General features: G+C 46.0%; 1 pseudogene; it reads left to right on the top strand.

The window, feature by feature from the left end:
* Positions 1 to 22717, top strand: LOC109905950 (protein bicaudal C homolog 1-like; annotated as a pseudogene).
* Positions 22718 to 23200: the final 483 nt, after the last annotated feature.

Here is a 23200-nt window from a genome sequence, read left to right as displayed (position 1 = left end):
ATGGGTACGACATCACCAATGCACTTGCTAATAAACTCGCTCACAGAATCAGTGTATTCGTCGATGTGTGTTTGACGCAATGCGGAACATATCCCAGTCCACGTGATCGAAGCAATCTTGAAGCGTGGAATCAGATTGGTCGGACCAGCGTTGAACAGACCTGAGCGCGGGAGCTTCCTGTTTTACTCTCTGTCTATAGGCTGGAAGCAACTAAATGGAGCCGTGGTCAGCTTTTCTGAAAGGAGGACGGGGGAGGGCCTTACATGCGTCGCGGAAGTTAGAATAACAATGATCCAGGGTTTTACCAGTCCTGGTAGCACAATCGATATGCTGATAGAATTTAGGAAGTCTTGTTTTCAGATTAGCCTGGTTAAAATCCCCAGCTACAATGAATGTAGCCTCAGAATGTGGTTTCCAGTTTACATAGAGTCAAATAAAGTTAGTTCAGGGCCATCGATGTGTCTGCTTGGGGGTGAATATACACGACTGTGATTATGATCGAAGAGAATTCCCTTGGTAGATAATGCGGTCAACATTTGATTTTGAGGAATTCTAAGTCAGGTCAACAAAAGGACTTGAGTTCCTGTATGTTGTTATGATCACACCACGTCTCGTTAATCATAAGGCATACACCCCCGCCCTTCTTCTTACAAGAGAGATGCTTGTTTCTGTCGGCGCGATGCGTGAAGAAACCAGGTGTCTGTACCGACTCCGATTGCGTGTCTCGAGTGAGCCATGTTTCCGTGAAGCAAAGAACGTTACAGTCTCTGATGTCTCTCTAGAATGCTACCCTTGCTCGGATTTCATCAACCTTGTTGTCAAGAGACTGGACATTGGTGAGAAGTATGCTAGGGAGTGGTGCACGATGTGCCCGTCTTTGGAGCCTGACCAGAAGACCCCAGTACATCACTGGGGCCAAGCTTCCTGCCATCCAGGACCTCTATACCCAGCAGTGTCAGAGGAAGGCCCTAAAAATTGTCAAAGACTCCAGCCACCCTAGTCCTAGACTGTTAGCTACTGCACGGCAAGCGGTACCGGAGCGCCAAGTCTAGGTCCTAGAGGCTTCTAAACAGCATCTACACCCAAGCCATAAGACTCCTGAACATCTATTCACATGTCTACCCAGACTAGTTGTATTGCCCCCCCAATTTACACCGCTGCTACTCTCTGTTGTTATCATCTAAGTATAGTCACTTTAATAACTCTACCTACATGTGCATATTTCCTCAATTACCTCAACTAACCGGTACCCCCTGTATATAGCCTCGCTATTGTTATTTTTCTGCTGTTCTTTAATTATTTGTTACTTTTGTTACTTTTGTTTCTTTTTTTAAACTGCATTGTTGGTTAGGGATTGTAAGGGCTTGCCACCTCACGCCTGCCTTCCATCTTTGAGGACATGTATTTCCATTGTTAGAGCAGTCACTCTAATATCTTGTCAATATAATAGAGAATCTTTGTTCCTAGCCAGTGAAACTAGCACTCCAGTCACCATTGACACATCTTCTATTGAGTCTGTGTTAATTGTAAATATCCTGAATATAACTTACTCGTTTTATATGGATCCCCGTTGAATATTACACAAATGCTTGTAAACATTGAGTTGCTGTATTAGCCCTTATTGTTGAAGGCCCTTGTTGAAACTGTAGTTCTACCTTTTGTGGCAGTCTAAGCCTGGTAGCCTGCAGCCTTGTTGTATTGATATTTGACTTGTGATTCATTGTTAATAAATGAAATTGTGATTTTTCATACTGTTTTTGTTTTTTATAAAATGATATTCGCTAGATTCTGACTCTGAGTGAGAGAGTGGCTCTTTCTGTACGGTTTAATGAGGAACTAGCTGTTCTTTTATTTTATTGGCTTAATGGGTTGCCCCCTTAGACAGCTTGGAGCACATCCTGGAAACACACACATGCACACGCACACACCCCCCCCCCACACACACACACACACACACACACACACACACACACACACACACACACACACACACACACACACACACACACACACACACACACACACACACACACACACACACACACACTATACATATACATGTACATGATGCATGCATGGTGTTTTGCAGGGGTGTGTGTGTTTATCTAATTTCAAAGGGTTCATTACAATGATGCATGCATGGTGTTTTGCAGGGGTGTGTGTGTGTGTCACATTTCAAAGGGTCCATTACTGAACACTGGGTTTCCTGGCAGTGACTAGGGCCCCTTGGAAACAGCAGGCCCCTCGGCCCTATGTTACTGGTGTTGGGGATGGAGCAATTCTCTGTGCCGCTGTCTCAGGGGGGATTCGATTATGCTGAGCAGCGGGGCACGGGGCATTGACCCATCACGTCCTCGGGCAAAAGCGGGGAGGGAGGAGCTTCCTTCTACCAACGAACAGTAATCTGCGCCTCTCTGTCATTTTTGCCAACAAGGCAGCATGGTGGATTGTCCAGAAACATGCAAAATCTCTTTTCCATAAAATAAATGATTTAATTTTCTAATTAGGTTTCATTGGGAAGGCAGATAAAGCATTTTTATCAAAAGCAATCCCTTTTGCATGGGAAAACAGAATCCTAGTAATTAATACATGTGCTTAATTACATCACTTTTGTTTTGAGCTGACTTCAGGCCAAAGATTATGGATTTACTGACAAGATGCATGTCTCTCCGCCCTAACAATTGGTGTTGTTGGATTGTTGGATACATCTCATTATTGTAATCCTGTTTTGAATGTTCGATGAGGGTTGTTGACGTCAACCGCCTGTATTTAATGGAGAGAGATGCGAAGCCTCATGTCATGAAAATTCATAGCCACAGTGGTGAAGTGGTGGGTATACCCAGGTCAGTGGGAATTGCGTATACTCACTTCTTAAAGGCGCTGAATGGTCAATCCAACGTCTGCATGGTCGTACAACATTTACGGTAATACGGCCTCTGCAGAGATCCGGGCATTCATATTCTAGCGCTTCGTAGAACAGTGTAGAGCAGTGCAGAACAGTGCAGAGCAGTGCAGAATAGTGCAGAGCAGTGCAGAGCAGTGCAGAACAGTGCAGAGCAGTGCAGAACAGTGCAGAACAGTGCAGAGCAGTGCAGAACAGTGCAGAGCAGTGCAGAACCGTGCAGAGCAGTGCAGAAAAGTGCAGAACAGTGCAGAACAGTGCAGAGCAGAACAGTGCAGAGCAGTGCAGAACAGTGCAGAACTGTGCAGAACAGTGCAGAACTGTTGTGAAGGAAGTTGTCAAGGAAGTAAGTTTGTGTTGATACAGGACCTCCCACCCTCACCTACCATCAACCAATCATGTCAATGCGGAGCTCTTTGGAGCCATCCGTATTGTTACACAATTTGAGCGGTGCACAGCAATGCGGTATAGAGCATCTTCCCCACCCATCCACCTTCCCGCACCTGTCCCTCCCCTATACAGCCATCCCTGCCACCCCTACCTTTCCCACCTCTCCACTTTCCCCAACCCATCCCTTCCCTTCCCTATACACCCGTCCCTCCTACCCCTCCACCTTCCCCACCCCTCCACCTTCCCCAATCCATCCCTCCCCTATACACCAATCCCTCCCACTCCTCTACCTTCCACAACCCTCCCACCCCTCCACCTTACCCATCCCTTGTGGGAGGCGAACACTCGGACCCAGAGTGGGTTGAGGAAAGGTTCCGTATTGATAGAGAAAAACAGAAGACCATGCTGAATTTTGAGTGTGCTGAACAGGTGTGATGTGGTGAACAGGTGTGATGTGGTGAACAGGTGTGATGTGGTGAACAGGTGTGGTGAACAGGTGTGATGTGGTGAACAGGTGTGGAGTGGTGAACAGGTGTGGAGTGGTGAACAGGTGTGGTGTGGTGAACAGGTGTGGTGAACAGGTGTGGTGTGGTGTGGTGAACAGGTGTGGTGTGGTGAACAGGTGTGATGTGGTGAACAGGTGTGGTGTGGTGAACAGGTGTGGTGTGGTGAACAGGCTGCAAAATGTTCTACTTTTAAAAACTTGGACAAAACAGAGATGCTTGTTCTAGGTCCCAAGAAACAAAGAGACCTTCTGTTGAATCTGACAATTAATCTTGATGGTTGTACAGTTGTCTCAAATAAAACTGTGAAGGACCTTGGCATGACTCTGGATCCTGATCTCTCTTTTGACGAACATATCAAGAACAGCTTTTTTCCATCTACGTAACATTGCAAAAATCAGAAACTTTCTGTCCAAAAATTATGCAGAAAAATTAATCCATGTTTTTGTTACTTCTAGGTTAGACTACTGCAATGCTCTACTTTCTGGCTACCCGGATAAAGCACTAAATAAACTTCAGTTAGTGCTAAATACGGCTACTAGAATCCTGACTAGAGCCCCAAAAATGTATCACATTACTCCAGTGCTAGCCTCCCTACACTGGCTGCCTGTTAAGGCAAGGGCTGATTTCAAGGTTTTACTGCTAACCTACAAAGCATTACATGGGCTTGCTCCTACCTATCTTTCCGATTTGGTCCTGCCGTACATACCTACACGTACGCTACGTCACAAGACGCAGGCCTCCTAATTGTCCCTAGAATTTCTAAGCAAACAGCTGGAGGCAGGGCTTTCTCCTATAGAGCTCCATTTTTATGGAATGGTCTGCCTACCAATGTGAGAGACGCAGACTCGAACTCAACCTTTAAGTCTTTACTGAAGACTCATCTCTTCAGTAGGTCATATGATAGAGTGTAGTCCGGCCCAGGAGTGTGAAGGTGAACGGAAAGGCTCTGGAGCAACGAACCGCCCTTGCTGTCTCTGCCTGGCCGGTTCCCCTCTCTCCACTGGGATTCTCTGCCTCTAACCCTATTACAGGGGCTGAGTCACTGGCTTACTGGTGCTCTCCCATGCCGTCCCTAGGAGGGGTGTGTCACTTGAGTGGGTTGAGTCACTAACGTGATCTTCCTGTCTGGGTTGGCACCCCCCCCCCCCCTTGGGTTGTGCCATGGCGAAGATCTTTGTGGGCTATACTTGGCCTTGTCTCAGGATGGTAAGTTGGTGGTTGAAGATATCCCTCTAGTGGTGTGGGAGCTGTGCTTCGGCTAAGTGGGTGGGTTTATGTCCTGCCTGTTTGGCCCTGTCCGGGGGTATCATCGGATTGGGCCACAGTGTCTCCTGACCCCTCCTGTCTCAGCCTCCAGTATTTATGCTGCAGTAGTTTATGTGTCGGGGGGCTAGGGTCAGTCTGTTATATCTGGAGTACTTCTCCTGTCTTATCCGGTGTCCTGTGTGAAGTTAAGTATGCTCTCTCTAATTCTCTCTTTCTCTCTTTCTTTCTCTCTCTTGGAGGACCTGAGCCCTAGGACCATGCCTCAGGACTATCTGGCATGATGACTCCTAGCTGTCCCCAGTCCACCTGGCCATGCTGCTGCTCCAGTTTCAACTGTTCTGCCTGCGGCTATGAAACCCTGACCTGTTCACCGTACGCGCTACCTGTCCTAGACCTGCTGTTTTCAACTCTCTAGAGACAGCAGGAGCGGTAGAGATACTCTGAATGATCGGCTATGAAAAGCCAACTGAGGTGCTGACTTGTTGCACCCTCGACAACTACTGTGATTATTATTATTTGACCCCGCTGGTCATTTATGAACATTTGAACATCTTGGCCATGTTCTGTTATGATCTCCACCCAGCACAGCCAGAAGAGGACTGACCACCCCTCATAGCCTGGTTCCTCTCTAGGTTTCTTCCTAGGTTTTGGCCTTTCTAGGGAGTTTTTCCTAGCCACCGTGCTTCTAGAGCTGCATTGCTTGCTGTTTGGGGTTTTAGGCTGTGTTTCTGTACAGCACTTTGAGATATCAGCTGATGTAAGAAGGGCTATATAAATACATTTGATTTGATTTTGATTTGATGATTTATGAGATAAGTTTGCTTGGTAGTATCATTATTCCCGTCCTTTCAGTCTGTGTTGTTTGTCAGTGCTGAGCAGGTCTGTGATAAACTGCCTCCGCTGTGTTGTTAATCAGTGCAGAGCAGGTTTGTGATAAACTGTCTCCACTGTGTTGTTTATCAGTGCAGAGCCGGTCTGTGATAAACTGTCTCCACTGTGTTGTTTATCAGTGCAGAGCCGGTCTGTGATAAACTGCCTCCAGTGTGTTGTTTATCAGTGCAGAGCAGGTCTGTGATAAACTACCTCCACTGTGTTGTTTGTCAGTGCTGAGCAGGTCTGTGATAAACTACCTCCACTGTGTTGTTTGTCAGTGCAGAGCAGGTCTGTGATAAACTACCTCCACTGTGTTGTTTATCAGTGCAGAGCAGGTCTGTGATAAACTACCTCCACTGTGTTGTTTGTCAGTGCAGAGCAGGTCTGTGATAAACTACCTCCACTGTGTTGTTTATCAGTGCAGAGCAGGTCTGTGATAAACTGCCTCCACTGTGTTGTTTGTCAGTGCAGAGCAGGTCTGTGATAAACTACCTCCACTGTGCCTCAATGTGGAGTATCTGTTTATAGTGTGTATGGTTTGTTTTATTGTATGTGTGTGTGTGTGTGTGCATATGTGTGTGTGTGTGGGTGTGTGCGTGTGTGTGTGTGGGTGTGTGCGTGTGTGTGAGGGAGAGAGAGGGACTGAGAGAGCGTGTGTTTGCATAGTGTTGTGAATAAGCCTCACAACTCTAATTGTGCACTGTGCCAGTCACACAGTTCTTGATAAACAGTTAGTAAGTGTAACCGATGTGAAATGGCTAGTTAGTTAGCGGGGTGCACACTAATAGCATTTCAATCGTTGTCGATGTGTGCAGAGGGTCCCTGGTTCGAGCCCAGGTAGGGGCGAGGAGAGGGACGGAAGCTATACTGTTACATAAGCATGCTAGTGCGCAGTGTATTCTCTTTCCCCCTGAGTGTTAGCATGCTAACGAGCAGGATATTCTCTTTCCCCCTGAGTGTTCGCATGCTAACGAGCAGTGTATTCTCTTTCCCCCTGAGTGTTAGCATGCTAACTAGCAGTTTATTCTCTTTCCCCCTGAGTGTTAGCATGCTAGCAAGCAATGTATTGGTGCTAACATCTGGGATTTTGGGGTTTGGGGGGGGGGGGGTTGAGTCCCCATGATGTAAATGTCATTGTGGAGGGATGCCCTTTTAAAATATTTACGTTCTACCCCTCATCCTCCCTTCTCTGCAATTTTCCTCTTTCCCTGTTAAATGTTGACCCTTCACAGAACTCTCATACAGTACTTCTCTCCTTTTAGGAAAGTGTTTCATATACACAAACAAAGCATTAACCAGTAACCCTGAACCCTGTGTCTGGATTATTTGTTGTTGTTTGGATGTTTATATGTTTGTATTTATTTAGGCCACAGTTTTCTCTCAATAAGTGTCTCTCTCTTTCCTCTCTTTTCAATATTTGTCAGCTCCCAAACATGGAGAAGAACTTACCGGTGAAGAGTTCTTTGAGAGAGTAAGTATACGGAGAGAGAAGATCACAATGACACTGAGACAGATATAATGGACGGTTGAAATTAAAATATAAAGGCTGTTATTCATGCAATGCAGAAATAAGGAAGATCCATCTCATCTTCCCATTCAAATATGACTCACTGACGTGAAAATACCTGCATTTAAAAGTCTACATATTTCCCAGAGGACCTCTGTATAGAGAACATGAAAGGTCACAGGCTGATTGTTGACATTGCTACTCAGAGATTTGTTGTTGCTATGGTTGTGAGGGTGAACGTCTTTGAGATGGAAATTAAGTATTGTCTTCTCTGAATAGGACAAGGTGTTTTGGTGTGTGTTGTGTCGGTGTTTGGGATGTATAAACTGGTGTTATTCTCGTGGTAAAAGAGATGTCGTTCACACTCCATTAGTTTCTCTGTCACACACACACATCGACAGGTGCTCCTCTCATGTTTTGTCTCGCAGGTGATGAGGGAACCTAACAGACAAGTGAAATGACCATCCAAGCTGAAAATAGCCCCCAAGTCAAAGAACGGTGATTTCAGACCAACTTACACCTCCATACTCCGACACCCTGTCTCAGACTGTCACAACCTGTCTCAGTCTGTCTCAACCTGTCTCAGTCTGTCTCAACCTATCTCAGTCTGTCTCAGTCTGTCTCAACCTGTCTCAGTCTGTCTCAGTCTGTCTCAGTCTGTCTCAGTCTGTCTCAACCTTGTCTCAGTCTGTCTCAGTCTGTCTCAATCTGTCTCAACCTGTCTCAGTCTGTCTCAGTCTATCTCAGTCTGTCTCAGTCTATCTCAGTCTGTCTCAGTCTATCTCAGTCTGTCTCAGTCTGTCTCAACCTGTCTCAGTCTGTCTCAGTCTGTCTCAACCTGTCTCAGTCTGTCTCAGTCTGTCTCAACCTGTCTCAGTCTGTCTCAGTCTGTCTCAGTCTGTCTCAACCTGTCTCAACCTGTCTCAACCTGTCTCAGTCTGTCTCAATCTGTCTCAATCTCCTGTACAACCTGATATTTTATACAACACTAAAGATTTACCAGAATCTGCCAGCTGCTACATATATTTTAGATGAACTTGTACTGTATATGAAAGACTCCCATGTGAAAGTGGAAGGCAAGCGTGGCAATGTTCTAGTGGCCAAACACAAGATTCTAGAACTACTGGAGACAAAGTAAATGTCCTAAACTGAGATATAATCCTGTACCTAACATGTAATGTAGCCAAATAAACCAACTATATACGGTTAGTAAAACCCACATCTTCTCCTGAGTCAGGTCAACAAGGTGACCCTGAAAATGGATGTGGCCCACACAGAGAACTCCCATGTGATCAGGAAAGGGGGCAGGAACATCAAGAAGGTGATGGAGATGACATCATGCCACATCCACTTCCCTGACAGACACAATGCTACCGGAGAGAAGAGCAACCTGCAACTGTTCCTTAGCAACTGTCTCTCAGCAACTAGGTACAGCCTGTTAATAGCTGTGTATTGTCCCTTAGCACCAGAAGGTGATACTACAAAGCAGGATCAATGAGTTAACCAGCTAATTTGCGTAAATATTCTGAAATAGCTTTTATTTTTTTTGAAAGATAACCTTGGTCTAATTGTCTCAACAACCAAAAGCACATATCTAAATTTAGCTTTCATAATAAACCAGAAAATCAATAGTTATTCATGGTTGTTTATCAAAGTTAGCTGGCTAACTCATTGATCCTGCTTTGTAGAACACCCTTCAGGTAGACTCCGTTAGTTATTGTCCTTCAGCAACTTTATTTTGTTTCTCCCTCATCTCTCTCTACCTCCCCTGTCCAGGTGTCCATCACTGGGCCTGTCCAAGGGATGGAGGCAACCAGGAAGAGGATATGAGTGAGAGTTTCTAATGTAACATCTTAATGCATGGATGGCCTTTATTTCACATTATGTATGTGATCTATACATCATCATGACCTCTCACCCCTCTCTCTTCTCTACCCCTCAGGATCTCCGGCCTCTGGTGTTAACCTTTGACCTCCTGGTGACATTGGTACCCCAGGCACTGCTGAACTCAGTGTCACCGGTCATCCAGCAGGTGAAGCAGGTTCTGGGGATCAGCGTGAGCTTCAGGGCTCAGCCCAGACAGCAGTTGTGGTCAGAGGACTGCAGGGCAGCACTGCCGCCATCAAAGTCAGAGTCTCACAGATACATTGCATTCGGTAAGTATACAGACCCTTTGACTTTTTCCACATTTTGTTACGTTACAGCCTCATTCTAAAATGTTTAAAATAATATTTATCCCTCATCAATCTACACACAATATCCCCATAATGACAAAGCGAAAATAGTTATTTTTTATTTTGAAAATGAAATAAAGAAAACCGAAATACCTTATTTTCACAAGTATTCAGACCCTTTGCTATGAGACTTGAAATTGAGCTCAGGTGCATCCCGTTCCCATTGATCATCCTTGAGATGTTTATTCAACTTGATTGGAGTCCACTGGTGGTAAATTCAATTGTTTGGACATGATTTAGAAAAGCAGGAAATGTCCGTAGAGCTCCGAGACAGGATTGTGTCGAGGCACAGATCTGGGGAAGGGTACCAAAAAATGTCTGCAACATTGAAGGTCCCCAAGAACACAGTGGCCTCCATCTTTCTTAAATGGAAGAATTTTGGAACCACCAAGAGTCTTCCTAGAGCAGGCCGCCAGGCCAAACTGAGCAATCGGGGGAGAAGGTCCCTTGGTCAAGGAAATGACCGAGTACCCGATGGTCACTCTGACAGAGCTCCAGAGTTCCTCTGTGGAGATGGGAGAAACTTCCATAAGGACAACCATCTCTGCAGCACTCCACCAATAACGCCTTTATGGTAGAGTGGCCAGACGGAAGCCACTCCTCAGTAAAAGGCACATGTCAGCCCGCTTGGAGTTTTCCAAAAGACACCTAAAGGACTCTCAGACCATGAGAAACAAGATTCTTTGGTCTGATGAAACCAAGATTGAACTCTTTGGCCTGAATGCCAACCATCATGTCTGGAGGAAACCTGGCACCGCTCATCACCTGGCCAATACCATCCCTACGGTGAAGCATGGTGGTGGCAGCATCATACTGTGGGGATGTTTTTCAGCAGAAGGGACAGGGAGACTAGTCAGGATCGAAGGAAAGATGAATGGAGCAAAGTACAGCGAGATCATTGATGAAAACCTGTTCCAGAGCACTCAGGACCTCAGACTGGGGTGAAGGTTCACCTTCCAACAGGACAACTGTCTGAGTCCGTACAGCCATTTGGGTTCTCAGTTCATCACTCGGGAATAAAAATCTCCTGGAAGAGAATTGTGTATGTTTCATTAACTGCTCATGGTGTGATTGGAACTCAAGTCCTTTTGTTCACCCAAACTAGAATACCTCACAATCAAATGCGGACTGTATTACCTCCTAAATAATTATCTTTAAAAAAATATTTATGCAAGCATTTTGCTGCACCTGCAATAACATCTGCTCAACAGGTGTATAGGATGAATAAAATGTCATTTGATTTTAATCACACAGCCAAGACAATGCAGGATTGGCTTCGGGACAAGTCTCTGAATGTCGTTGAGTGGCCCAGCCAGAACTTGGACTTGAACCTGATCGAACATCTCTGGAGAAACCTGAAAATAGCTGTGCAGCAACGCTCCCCCACACAACCTGACAGAGGTTGAGAGGATCTGCAGAGAATAATGTGAGAAACTCCCCAAATACAGGGGTGCCAAGCTTGTAGCTTCGTACCTAAAATACTTGAGGCTGTAATCTCTGCCAAAGGTGCTTCAACAAAGTACTGAGTAAAGGGTCTGAATACTTACGTAAATGTGATATTTCAATTTCTCAAAACCTGTTTGTGCTTTGTCATTAGGGGGTATTGTGTGTAGATTGATGGGGGAAAAAACAATGTATTTCATTTTAGAATAAGGCTGTAACGTAAAAAAAATGTGGAAAAAGTTAAGTGGTCTGAATACTTTCCGAAGGCACTACAGAGAGCCATACACACACACACACACACACACACACACACACACACACACACACACACACGCACGCACGCACGCACGCACGCACGCACGCACGCACGCACACACGCACACACACACACACACACACGCACACACGCACACACACACACACACACACACACACACACACACACACACACACACACACACACACTTTTAGATGCACTTCCTTACATTAATAAAGAGAAACCTTGACTAAAAAAGGAATAATAATTGAATATTATTAATTATTAACTCCACACACATCTACTTCTAACTCTGCCCTTTCTCTCCCTGACAGAAGGTGGTGTGTGTTCTGATGGAGCTGATTCTAGGGTCAGAGATCGGGGCTGGGGTCATGGCGGAGTCATGAGGGGGGTCACCACCCAGCAGGACGTGACCTCCCTTCATTATCTCTTTCTGCTGGGACGTAACGGAGACAACTTCCTGGGGGTAATTTATTTATAAAATTTAATTTCAACTTTATTTAACTAGGGAAGTCAGTTAAGTACAAATTCTTATTTATAATGACAGCCTACGAATAGGCAAAAGTCCTCCTGCAGGGACGGGGGCTGGGATTAAAAAATAATTACAAAATATAGGACAAAACACACATCACGACAAGAGAGACAACACAACACTACATAAAGAGAGACCTAAGACAACAACATAGCATGGCAGCAACACATTGCAGCACAGCATGGTAGCAACACAACATGACAACAACATGGTTGCAACACAACATGGCAGCAGCACAACATGGTAGCAGAACAAAACATGGTACAAACATTATTGGGCACAGACAACAGCACAAAGGGCAAGAAGGTAGAGACAACAATACATTACGTGAAGCAGTCACAACTGTCAGTAAGAGTGTCCATGATTGAGTCTTTGAATGAACCTCGTTCCAGTCGCTAGCCGCAGTGAACTAAAAAGACGAGCGACCCATGGATGTGTGTGCTCTGGGGACCTTTAACAGATTGTGACTGGCAGAACGGGTGTTGTATGTGCAGGATGAGGGCCGCAGTAGATATCTCAGATAGGGGGGATTGAGGCCTAAGAGGGTTTTATAAATAAGCATCAACCAGTAGGTCTTGCGACGGGTATACAGAGATGACCAGTTTACAGAGGAGTATAGAGTGCAGACAGAGGAGTATAGAGTGCAGACATTTATTGATTGATTGATTTATTTCACCTTTATTTAACCAGGTAGGCAAGTTGAGAACAAGTTCTCATTTACAATTGCGACCTGGCCAAAATAAAGCAAAGCAGTTCGACACATACAACGACACAGAGTTACACATGGAGTAAAACAAACATACAGTCAATAATACAGTATAAACAAGTCTATATACGATGTGAGCAAATGAGGTGAGATAAGGGAGGTAAAGGCAAAAAAGTCCATGGTGGCAAAGTAAATACAATATAGCAAGTAAAACACTGGAATGGTAGATTTGCAATGGAAGAATGTGCAAAGTAGAAAATAAAAAATAATGGGGTGCAAAGGAGCAAAATAAATAAATAAATGAAATACAGTAGGGAAAGAGGTAGTTGTTTGGGCTAAATTATAGGTGGGCTATGTACAGGTGCAGTAATCTGTGAGCTGCTCTGACAGTTGGTGCTTAAAGCTAGTGAGGGAGATAAGTGTTTCCAGTTCCAGAGATTTTTGTAGTTCGTTCCAGTCATTGGCAGCAGAGAACTGGAAGGAGAGGCGGCCAAAGAAAGAATTGGTTTTGGGGTTGACTAGAGAGATATACCTGCTGGAGCGTGTGCTACAGGTGGGAGATGCTATGGTGACCAGCGAGCTGAGATAAGGGGGGACTTTACCTAGCAGGGTCTTGTAGATGACATGGAGCCAGTTGGTTTGGCGACGAGTATGAAGCGAGGGCCAGCCAACGAGAGCGTACAGGTCGCAATGGTGGGTAGTATATGGGGCTTTGGTGACAAAACGGATTGCACTGTGATAGATGTTAAGGGAATTTTTATCAATGATGACTAATTATGTATACATTTCAATCAGGACTGACTAATCCGAATACTATTATGTTACTGTACATGTATGAATTTTCTCTCTTGCTCACAGTATTGAATATAATGTAGTCAAGAGTTTAGAACAATGACGGTCTGTTCCTTGGTACAAATGAATGAACTATCTCCAGACTGTCTAGAATGCTTATCTACACTGACTGACCTTGGCCCTAGGCGAGGAGGGAAGGCTTGAGATCTATAGAGCCTTTCTACCAGTGTCAAGAAGAGACGGAACATTTAGAAAATGCTGACGTCATTTTCAGTTTATAACATGTGGTAAAATGTGTATGAACTCAGTACTCTCTTGATTAAAGGCTGTTACTTGACTTTAAGACCGGGACTCTGTCCATTCCTATAAAATAAGGGTCTTACAAATCCTTATGAATTGACAGAGTATTTAATTTTAATTGGGAATTAAAACAGAGGAATTAAATTCCTTCAACAATAGACTGCATCCAATTTGTTGAGTAGGGTATTGGAGGCTATTTTGTAAATGACATCGCCAAAGTCGAGGATTGGTAGGATGGTCAGTTTTACAAGAGTATGTTTGGCAGCATGAGTGAAGGATGCTTTGTTGCGAAATAGGAAGCCAATTCTAGATTTAACTTTGGATTGGAGATGTTTGATATGGGTCTGGAAGGAGAGTTTACAGTCTAACCAGACACCTAAGTATTTGTAGTTGTCCACGTATTCTAAGTCAGAGCCGTCCAGAGTAGTGATGTTGGACAGGCGGGTAGGTGCAGGTAGCGATCGGTTGAAGAGCATGCATTTAGTTTTACTTGTATTTAAGAGCAATTGGAGGCCACGGAAGGAGAGTTGTATGGCATTGAAGCTTGCCTGGAGGGTTGTTAACACAGTGTCCAAAGAAGGGCCAGAAGTATACAGAATGGTGTCGTCTGCGTAGAGGTGGATCAGAGACTCACCAGCAGCAAGAGCGACCTCATTGATGTATACAGAGAAGAGAGTCGGTCCAAGAATTGAACCCTGTAGCACCCCCATAGAGACTGCCAGAGGTCCGGACAGCAGACCCTCCGATTTGACACACTGAACTCTATCAGAGAAGTAGTTGGTGAACCAGGCGAGGCAATCATTTGTGAAACCAAGGCTGTCGAGTCTGCCGATGAGGATGTGGTGATTGACAGAGTCGAAAGCCTTGGCCAGATCAATGAATACGGCTGCACAGTAATGTTTCTTATCGATGGCGGTTAAGATATCGTTTAGGACCTTGAGCGTGGCTGAGGTGCACCCATGACCAGCTCTGAAACCAGATTGCATAGCAGCGAAGGTATGGTGAGATTCGAAATGGTCGGTAATCTGTTTGTTGACTTGGCTTTCGAAGACCTTAGAAAGGCATGGTAGGATAGATATAGGTCTGTAGCAGTTTGGGTCAAGAGTGTCCCCCCCTTTGAAGAGGGGGATGACCGCAGCTGCTTTCCAATCTTTGGGAATCTCAGACGACACGAAAGAGAGGTTGAACAGGCTAGTAATAGGGGTGGCAACAATTTCGGCAGATAATTTTAGAAAGAAAGGGTCCAGATTGTCTAGCCCGGCTGATTTGTAGGGGTCCAGATTTTGCAGCTCTTTCAGAACATCAGCTGAACGGATTTGGGAGAAGGAGAAATGGGGAAGGCTTTGGCGAGTTGCTGTGGGGGGTGCAGTACTGTTGACCGGGGTAGGAGTAGCCAGGTGGAAAGCATGGCCAGCCGTAGAAAAATGCTTATTGAAATTCTCACATGCTTCCGACCCAGACCCAGTTAGTCCTGCCAGAGGTCAGTGCCCCTCAGAACCCCCCCCCCACTGCTCATCCAGGGCATCCCAGAGAGAGTATGTCTGTCCAGGCAGCAACACAGGGTGAGGAGGGTCACAGTTCACTTTGCTCTTTGTAATGATTCATTGATAGATTAGATTAATTGGATGATTCTTTGATTGATTCAGATTAATTGGTTGATTCTTTGATTTATTCAGATGAATTGGTTGATTCTTTGATTGATTCAGATGAATTGGTAGATTATTTGATTGATTCAGATTTGAGGTTAAAAGGCAAGCCTGTTTATTGTGGAGAGCTTGCTAAGAGAGGAGTAAGAGTGACCTGTTTTGTTTTGTCATTACACAGTACTGTCTGCCTGTGTGTCTGATGTTTGACATGCATGAGGACGGGGAGGCGGTCCCACGTAAACTGGCTCAGACAATACAGAGTCTGGGGGTCTTTGTCAGCGTCAAACCCAAAGTCAAACAGTCAGCCAAGGTATAATAGAACTATAGCAAGACTTATAGTTATGTTATTGCTAAAGTTGCAGTACTTTTGTCTGATAAAGTACTGTGTTGGACTACATTTCCTGGTTTGTATGACATGGTGTTGTGCGCTGGAATACATTTCCCAGTCAGTGGTGGTGAAGGGTCTGGAGAGGAACATCTTCAAACTGTACAAGGCGTACGCCCACTTTCCACTTTCCGTACGTCTTCTTTCCTCCGCCTTCTCTCCTCCATCCTCTCTCCTCTGTCCTCTCTCCTCTGTTCTCGCTCCTCTGTCCTCTCTCCTCCATCCTCTCTCCTCTGTCCTCTCTCCTCTGTCCTCTCTCCACCGTCCTCTCTCCTCCGTCCTCTCTCCTCTGTCCTCTCTCCACCGTCCTCTCTCCTCCAGCCTCTCTCCTCCAGCCTCTCTCCTCCATCCTCTCTCCTCTGTCCTCTCTCCACCGTCCTCTCTCCTCCATCCTCTCTCCTCCGTCCTCTCTCCTCCATCCTCTCTCCTCCATCCTCTCTCCTCTGTCCTCTCTCCTCTGTTCTCGCTCCTCTGTCCTCTCTCCTCCATCCTCTCTCCTCTGTCCTCTCTCCTCTGTCCTCTCTCCTCTGTCCTCTCTCCTCTGTCCTCTCTCCACCGTCCTCTCTCCTCCGTCCTCTCTCCTCTGTCCTCTCTCCACCGTCCTCTCTCCTCCAGCCTCTCTCCTCCATCCTCTCTCCTCCATCCTCTCTCCTCTGTCCTCTCTCCACCGTCCTCTCTCCTCCATCCTCTCTCCTCCGTCCTCTCTCCTCCATCCTCTCTCCTCCATCCTCTCTCCTCTGTCCTCTCTTCACTGTCCTCTCTCCTCCATCCTCTCTCCTCTGTCCTCTCTCCTCCATCCTCTCTCCTCTGTCCTCTCTCCTCCATCCTCTCTCCTCTGTCCTCTCTCCACCGTCCTCTCTCCTCCAGCCTCTCTTCTCTGTGACCCGGAAACAGATGAGGTTGAGTAGTCGAGGAGTGTGTCAATTCATTAGTAGGCAAACAGAAGACTGTCATTCTCTCCTCAATAGCCTCTTTTTGGCGAGAAAGCACAAGTGTGTCCTACCGCGGAAGAGTTTTGAGATTTGCCACACCCCCCTTTGAATCAGCTGTTGTACTGTCGGAGGAGAAAAACATTTTAAAACGATATGCTACTTATCCTGGCACAATTAACTACATTTGTTTTTATCCCTTTACACATTTATTTTGGGATCCACCTCTGTAAACGCAATTTGCCTGACGACAGACGAGTGGAGAAGGAGCTTCTTATTTCATACAAGCACATTTTTGTCCACGTTCACTCACGTCGCCACCTCTCCTTGATTACTTTTGGCCTTTTTCAAAAGGAGGCGAGAGAGGATGGAGGAGAAAGGACAGAGTTGAGCAAATCTGATTGAGAAAAGGCCACTGTCCTATCCTGTCCTATCCTGTCCTATCCTAATCTGCTTTTCCTTTCCTCAGGCTCAGTGCCCGCCCCTGAGTCTTTGATTGGCGCTCTTTCCCAAACTAAGCCCCGCCCGTCACCCCCACCAGGCCTGTCTCTGCCCTCTGAGGGAATGAGGATGGGACTGAAGGCAGCTGGAGAAGGTGTGGAGAGATCACCATCAGATAACAGAATCAATATCTGTAGGCCTCTTGACTACCAAGATAAGTGCAGTACTGTGAGAGTTTGACAGTGGGAGAAATGATGGATTGCACAGGAGGTTGGTGGCACCTTAATTGGGGAGGATGGGTTTGTGGTGATGGCTAGAGCGGAATAGGGGGAATGGTATCAAATACATCAAACATGTTGTCCATGTGTTTGATGCCATTCCATTCGCTCTGTTCCAACCATTATTATGAGCCATCCTCCCCTCAGCAGCCTCCATTGATGGATTGATACAGCTGTAAGGTGTTTCATTGCAGGGGATTTGATTCTGCAGTTGTCCTGATGGTGGTGCTATTGGATCAGTACAGTATCAAGATTGATCAATGAGATCACCTCGGTTTACCCAGATCCCAGAGAACGAGGATCTGTCCGGCCTGTCAGACGAGAGCCCTGGTCCGATGACAGAGCTGAGTGATGTCACTGAGCCAGGTCTGGATGATGAGTCAGAGGAGCAGCCTCCAGGGTCCTGAAGGGGAGACGCCACTCAACAGGCCAGGTCATGAGGTAATCACATTCACACTAGGGAGGGTAAGAGGAAGTTGACCTTAGGCACACTGGTTGAGGTTGGGATTTTGGTTGGATAGCCCCAAAGATTCTATATGGATTTTTATTTTTTGTAATTTTAATTGAACTTTTATTTAACGAGGCAAGTCAGTTAGGAACAAATTATTGTTTACAATGATGGCCTACACCAGCCAAACCTGAACCTGTGCGCATCGCCCAATGGGACTCCCAATCATGGCCAGTTCTGATACAGTCAGGATTTGATCTTAGATAAGGGCAAACCAATCAACCCTTGAGAAAAGTTAGCCCCTGCTCTTTCAGAGGGGGAAACATGTTAAAATAAATGTGCACTGTATCTTCATTGAATGTGCCTTTAGCCTTTTGTCCTGCCTTGTACGTTCTAGTGCCTCTGGAAAATAACAGTTTGCTGCTGTTTAATACTCTCATGATAAATAGTAATGTCAGAAAGGGATTGCATTTATTCATTCCCTCCAGTATCAGGTCTCAACAGCCCTTGGATTATTTGGGTGAGCTACTTAGCTAAGTGAGTCCTACAAACAACCTTCACGCTATGTGGCTCAGACCTGACCTTAGTTTCACTTCTGCTGTACTGTTGCAGACTGCTGGATGGAAAGATGGAGGGAGGAAGGAGTGAGAAACAGAACAGCCTGAGAGAGATGGAGGGAGGGAAGAGTGATACTAGATGGAACAGCCTGAGAATGATGGAAGGAGGGAGGAGTGAAGGATGGAAGAGCCTGAGACAGATGGAGGGAGGATGATGTGAGAGATGTAACAGCTTGAGAGCGATGGAGGGAGGAGTGATACTAGACAGAACAGCCTGAGAGAGATGGAAGGAGGGAGGCATGAGAGATGGAACAGCCTGAGGAGGGACATGACTCAGACTCAGGATACTCTCTTTGATGCATCAAGGAATGAGGTGAGACTCTCACTCTGATTTAGAATGATTCATATTCATTAACAGGTTTTGTTGGCACGTTGGTCATGGTTGAGGTGAGTTCCAACTCCCCCCCCCCAGCCAGAAATGAAACAACCCCAGAGCAATATAGAGGAACATGTTATATGTGACTCTGTAGACTGTGTCACCAATTCATTTGACCCCTTTGCTTTCTTTGAGCCTCACGCAATCAAATTTGAAGAATTTGAGTTGTGTGTGTTTGCACTACAGTAGATGTTGATTTTGCCATTATTTGTCCACTTGGTTTCCTAAAAGTTCAAAGGGGGTTTACTTTTATCTCCACGGAAAAAACAGGAAGTACCAGGTTGAGTCATCTTCTGTTCTCTCAGTAAATCAGGTTCCCTTCCAGAACACATCAGTCACAGAACAACCTAACTGCATTTCCTCCCTTATTTACCAGCTTCACCCCCTTTGCCTTTTATCGCAGGATTACGACTATGAGATGAAGAAACTGCTGGCAACCAAAGGTGAGACCTTTTCAATGTGTGATGCTTCTGCCTTGTTGTGTGAACAGTAGCCCAGCATGTCTCATTAACAACATCCCCTTGGTTTATCCAGGATTCTGTAACACACAAAGGTCCTATTTTCAGACTTGTAGAAGAGTCCCACTAAAAGGGACCCATTTTAGTGCTGCGCCAGTACACCGTTGCAAATCAGAGGACCCATTTAGCAGCTGCATCTGGCCAAATTAGTGGCATGTCATTGGGATATGTCACTTGCCACTCTCTGCTATTGAGAGACAAGGCAGCTCTGGTTTGTTATTCAAATCAGTGATGGAGGGAACCCATTTATGTGGGACTATGAACCAGAGCGTTGAAAGAGGAGACCCATTTATGTGCTGCACATTGCCAGAGAGGTGATGGAGGGGACACACTTATGGGTTGCACCGTGCCAAAGTTATAATTAAGGAGCATTACTACTCCCACTGATTTTACACACTGGCGCCAGACACACACACACACACACACACACACACACACAAAGATTCTTTCTCAGTTATATATTTAGTTACAGTTTTTTTTACACATCAGACACTCATATACAGTATGATTCTTCGCAAAGCATTCTGTATCAAACACTGTTCTCTATCCATCTATCTGCATTGTTCACCTGACAACAACATCCTACCAATTGAACCACTGCCTGTCTGTTTGTGAGTGATTTATAGTAACTTTGTCTGCATGTTTTTTGGGGGAATGTGTGTGTTTGTTTTTGTATGGATAGCTGATATATCTATGTGTGCGTTTACACATGTAATCTAATTCTGATCTTTTGACAATTATTGGTCTCGTGACCAGTCAGATCAGAATTTCCCCAATTGGGCTGTGTAAACGCAGCAAAAGATCGGAATTGTGTTGCCTATGTAAACGCAGCCTGTGTGTGTGTGTGTGTGTGTGTGTGTGTGTGTGTGTGTGTGTGTGTGTGTGTGTGTGTGTGTGTGTGTGTGTGTGTGTGTGTGTGTGTGTGTGTGTGTGTGTGTGTGTGTGTGATATATCTGTACTCTCTCAGCCATGCAGAAAAAGTCGGTGGTCGGCTAAGTCCATTCCTGCTGAGGCCGTCAAGGAGCTACACAACATCAGCCGACACAGCTACTAACCCTACCTGGCAAACACTGGACAACTACAACAGGTTCAACAACAGGCTGGATCTGTCTGCTCAGTCTCCCCCAGACAGGGTTTATTACCAGCCATTGAGCAGCTGCCCTCTCTGAATGCTCTGTGGCCAGTCAGTGAACACCATGCTCATTTGGGTTAATAGATACAGTCTGATAATTTCTGGGTTGTTTTGCGTGAGGGAATTTTGGAGTCAGTGTGAGCGTTTCGCCTAAGCGCCTGATTATTTGTAGCGAGCTAGGAGAGGCGTTGAGCTGGGTGAGAGAGCTTGTTTATTAATATGATTATTCTCAGTGCTGCTTGGCTCGGTTGGTATTCCTGCCCTGAGAAAAACAGAGTGGAGGAGAGAAACTGTGAGCACCAATTACCACCCTGTCTCATCCACTCATCCTCATGGAAGGAGACAAGGAAGGAGACAGGGAAGGAGAGAGGGAAGGAGAGAGTGAGAGAGAAAGGGGAGTGGAAGAAAAGTGAAACAAAGCGAGGGAAGTATGGGCTCAATTGAAAAACATTGAGAAGATAAATATATGCAAACACCATCCCTCTTCCTCTCTCTCCTCGCTCCTCTCTCTCTCCTCTCTCTCCTCACTCCTCTCTCTCCTCTCTCTCTCCTATCTCTCCTCGCTCCTCTCTCTCTCCTCTCTCTCCTCGCTCCTCTCTCTCTCCTCTCTCTCCTCGCTCCTCTCTCTCTCCTCTCTCTCCTCACTCCTCTCTCTCCTCTCTCCTCTCTCTCTCCTCTCTCTCCTCGCTCCTCTCTCTCTCCTCTCTCTCTTCACTCCTCTCTCTCCTCGCTCCTCTCTCTCTCCTCTCTCTCCTCACTCCTCTCTCTCCTCTCTCCTCTCTCTCTCCTCTCTCTCCTCGCTCCTCTCTCTCTCCTCTCTCTCCTCACTCCTCTCTCTCCTCTCTCCTCTCTCTCTCCTCTCTCTCCTCGCTCCTCTCTCTCGCCTCTCTCCTCTCTCTCCTCGCTCCTCTCTCTCCTCGCTCCTCTCTCTCCTTTCTCTCTCCTCGCTCCTCTCTCTCCTCGCTTCTCTCTCCTCTCTCTCCTCACTCCTCTCTCTCCTCGCTCCTCTCTCTCCTCGCTCCTCTCTCTCTCCTCGCTCCTATCTCTCCTCGCTCCTCTGTCTCTTTCTCTCTCTGCAGACCAGGAGCTATCAGAATTGGAAGGAAAAAGTGTGGAACGGCGTGACAGACAAGGATCCTTATCTTTATCCTCCCCAATCTCCCCCTCTCCGTCTTCCTCATCCTCTCCCTCCCCCTCTAACTTCTCTTCTTCCTTCTCCACCTCCTCCTTCCCGGTGTTTGCGTCTTCAACAAACAGACCCCAAACTTTTGTGTGTGTGTCTCTAAGAGAGTGTGTCGACAAAGAGAAAATGTAATGAAATGCAATTCCTGTGTCTGGCTTATCTTCAGTGAAGTCAGTATCAAAGCTGTGCTTTGAATGTCTTCTATCTGAGAGATGTGAGAACACTTTGTTATGCTTTCCGTCAACACAGTTCCTTCTGGTAATCTTTTACTTCCCCATCTCCCCCTGATCTTTCCACCTTTGATTTCCGACCTCTGACCCCTAACGGAGAGATTTCTGACCTGCAGTAACTACTTTGAAGGCATGTCCACGGTGATGGCGTTGACCGCTAGCCAGCGGAGCCCCTCCGCCCCAGCCTACAGATGTCCTCCCGGAGCTCCTGAGCCAGCTGGGTCTGGGGAAGTACATCGACGTGTTCCAACAGCAAGAGGTACAGACAGACAAACAGCTAGTGCCCCCTGGGGTAAAGGAGTAACTGAAATGTCTATACACAGAGGGTTATTTGTTGAAGTAGCCTCCATAAACAGGATTGACTGAGTTGTTTCCTGTGGCACAGAGGCTGACTGAAAGAACATTCTGAGCATGTCTTGTATAAGGGAAGTGTGGTGGATGTGTCAGCAACAGGACTGTCATGACCCTTTTTCTGCAGATTGACTTGCAGACCTTCTTGACTCTGTCTGACGAGGATCTGAAAAGAGGTGGGAGTGTCCATGTTTGGAGCGAGAAGGACGATGCTTTTGGCCCCCTCAGGTGAAGGATCAGAAAAACACCATATACATCTAACCTACTTTTCCCTGATGCTTAAATGTGATGTATAGAACATCTCTCTCTCTCTCCATCCATCCAGACCTGAACAAAAGCAAGAGGAAACTGTCAGACGCGCCCGCTGTGAAGCTGGGCTACCTGGAAGGCGGGCTAGTGGCCAGCTCACACGAATCATGGACGAGGACACAGCTGCTCAGAGAAACCACTGGTGAATCCCACACAACATTACCCAACCTGAGTAGAACAGCCAGGAAGAACATCTCTTTGATCAGACTGGCTTTTACATATCCTAGCCTTGGTGGCAAACCCAACATTGACCTTAGATCAGAGTCTACTCTATGTGTGTTGTACATAAACATGTACATAAACATACAAGGGTAAATGAGAATGTTGAATGATATTAGAGATGATTATTAATCTTTTCCAATCAATTGCCACTTTTTTAAACCCACAACCCTGACACTGGAAGCATCATGGTCTGCCAAGTCAGCTACACAGGACTTCAAACCAACTGACCTGAATAAAAACCTCCCTTGAAATGACCTGTAGAGTAACAAAGGTTGTGGGTGTCTATGACAGTACGTTCAGTGACTCAACGAGGTGCAAACAAGAGAATGGTCCACCGCTAGAGAGCACTGACATTACAGACTGCAGACTTTTTTTGTAGATTCAAGTCACATTCCCCACTCCTCATT

Source organism: Oncorhynchus kisutch, linkage group LG15, assembly GCF_002021735.2.
Source record: "Oncorhynchus kisutch isolate 150728-3 linkage group LG15, Okis_V2, whole genome shotgun sequence".
Lineage (NCBI taxonomy): Eukaryota > Metazoa > Chordata > Actinopteri > Salmoniformes > Salmonidae > Oncorhynchus > Oncorhynchus kisutch.
Note: the sequence above shows the minus strand (reverse complement) of the source record. Positions and strands in the feature narration are given on the sequence as shown.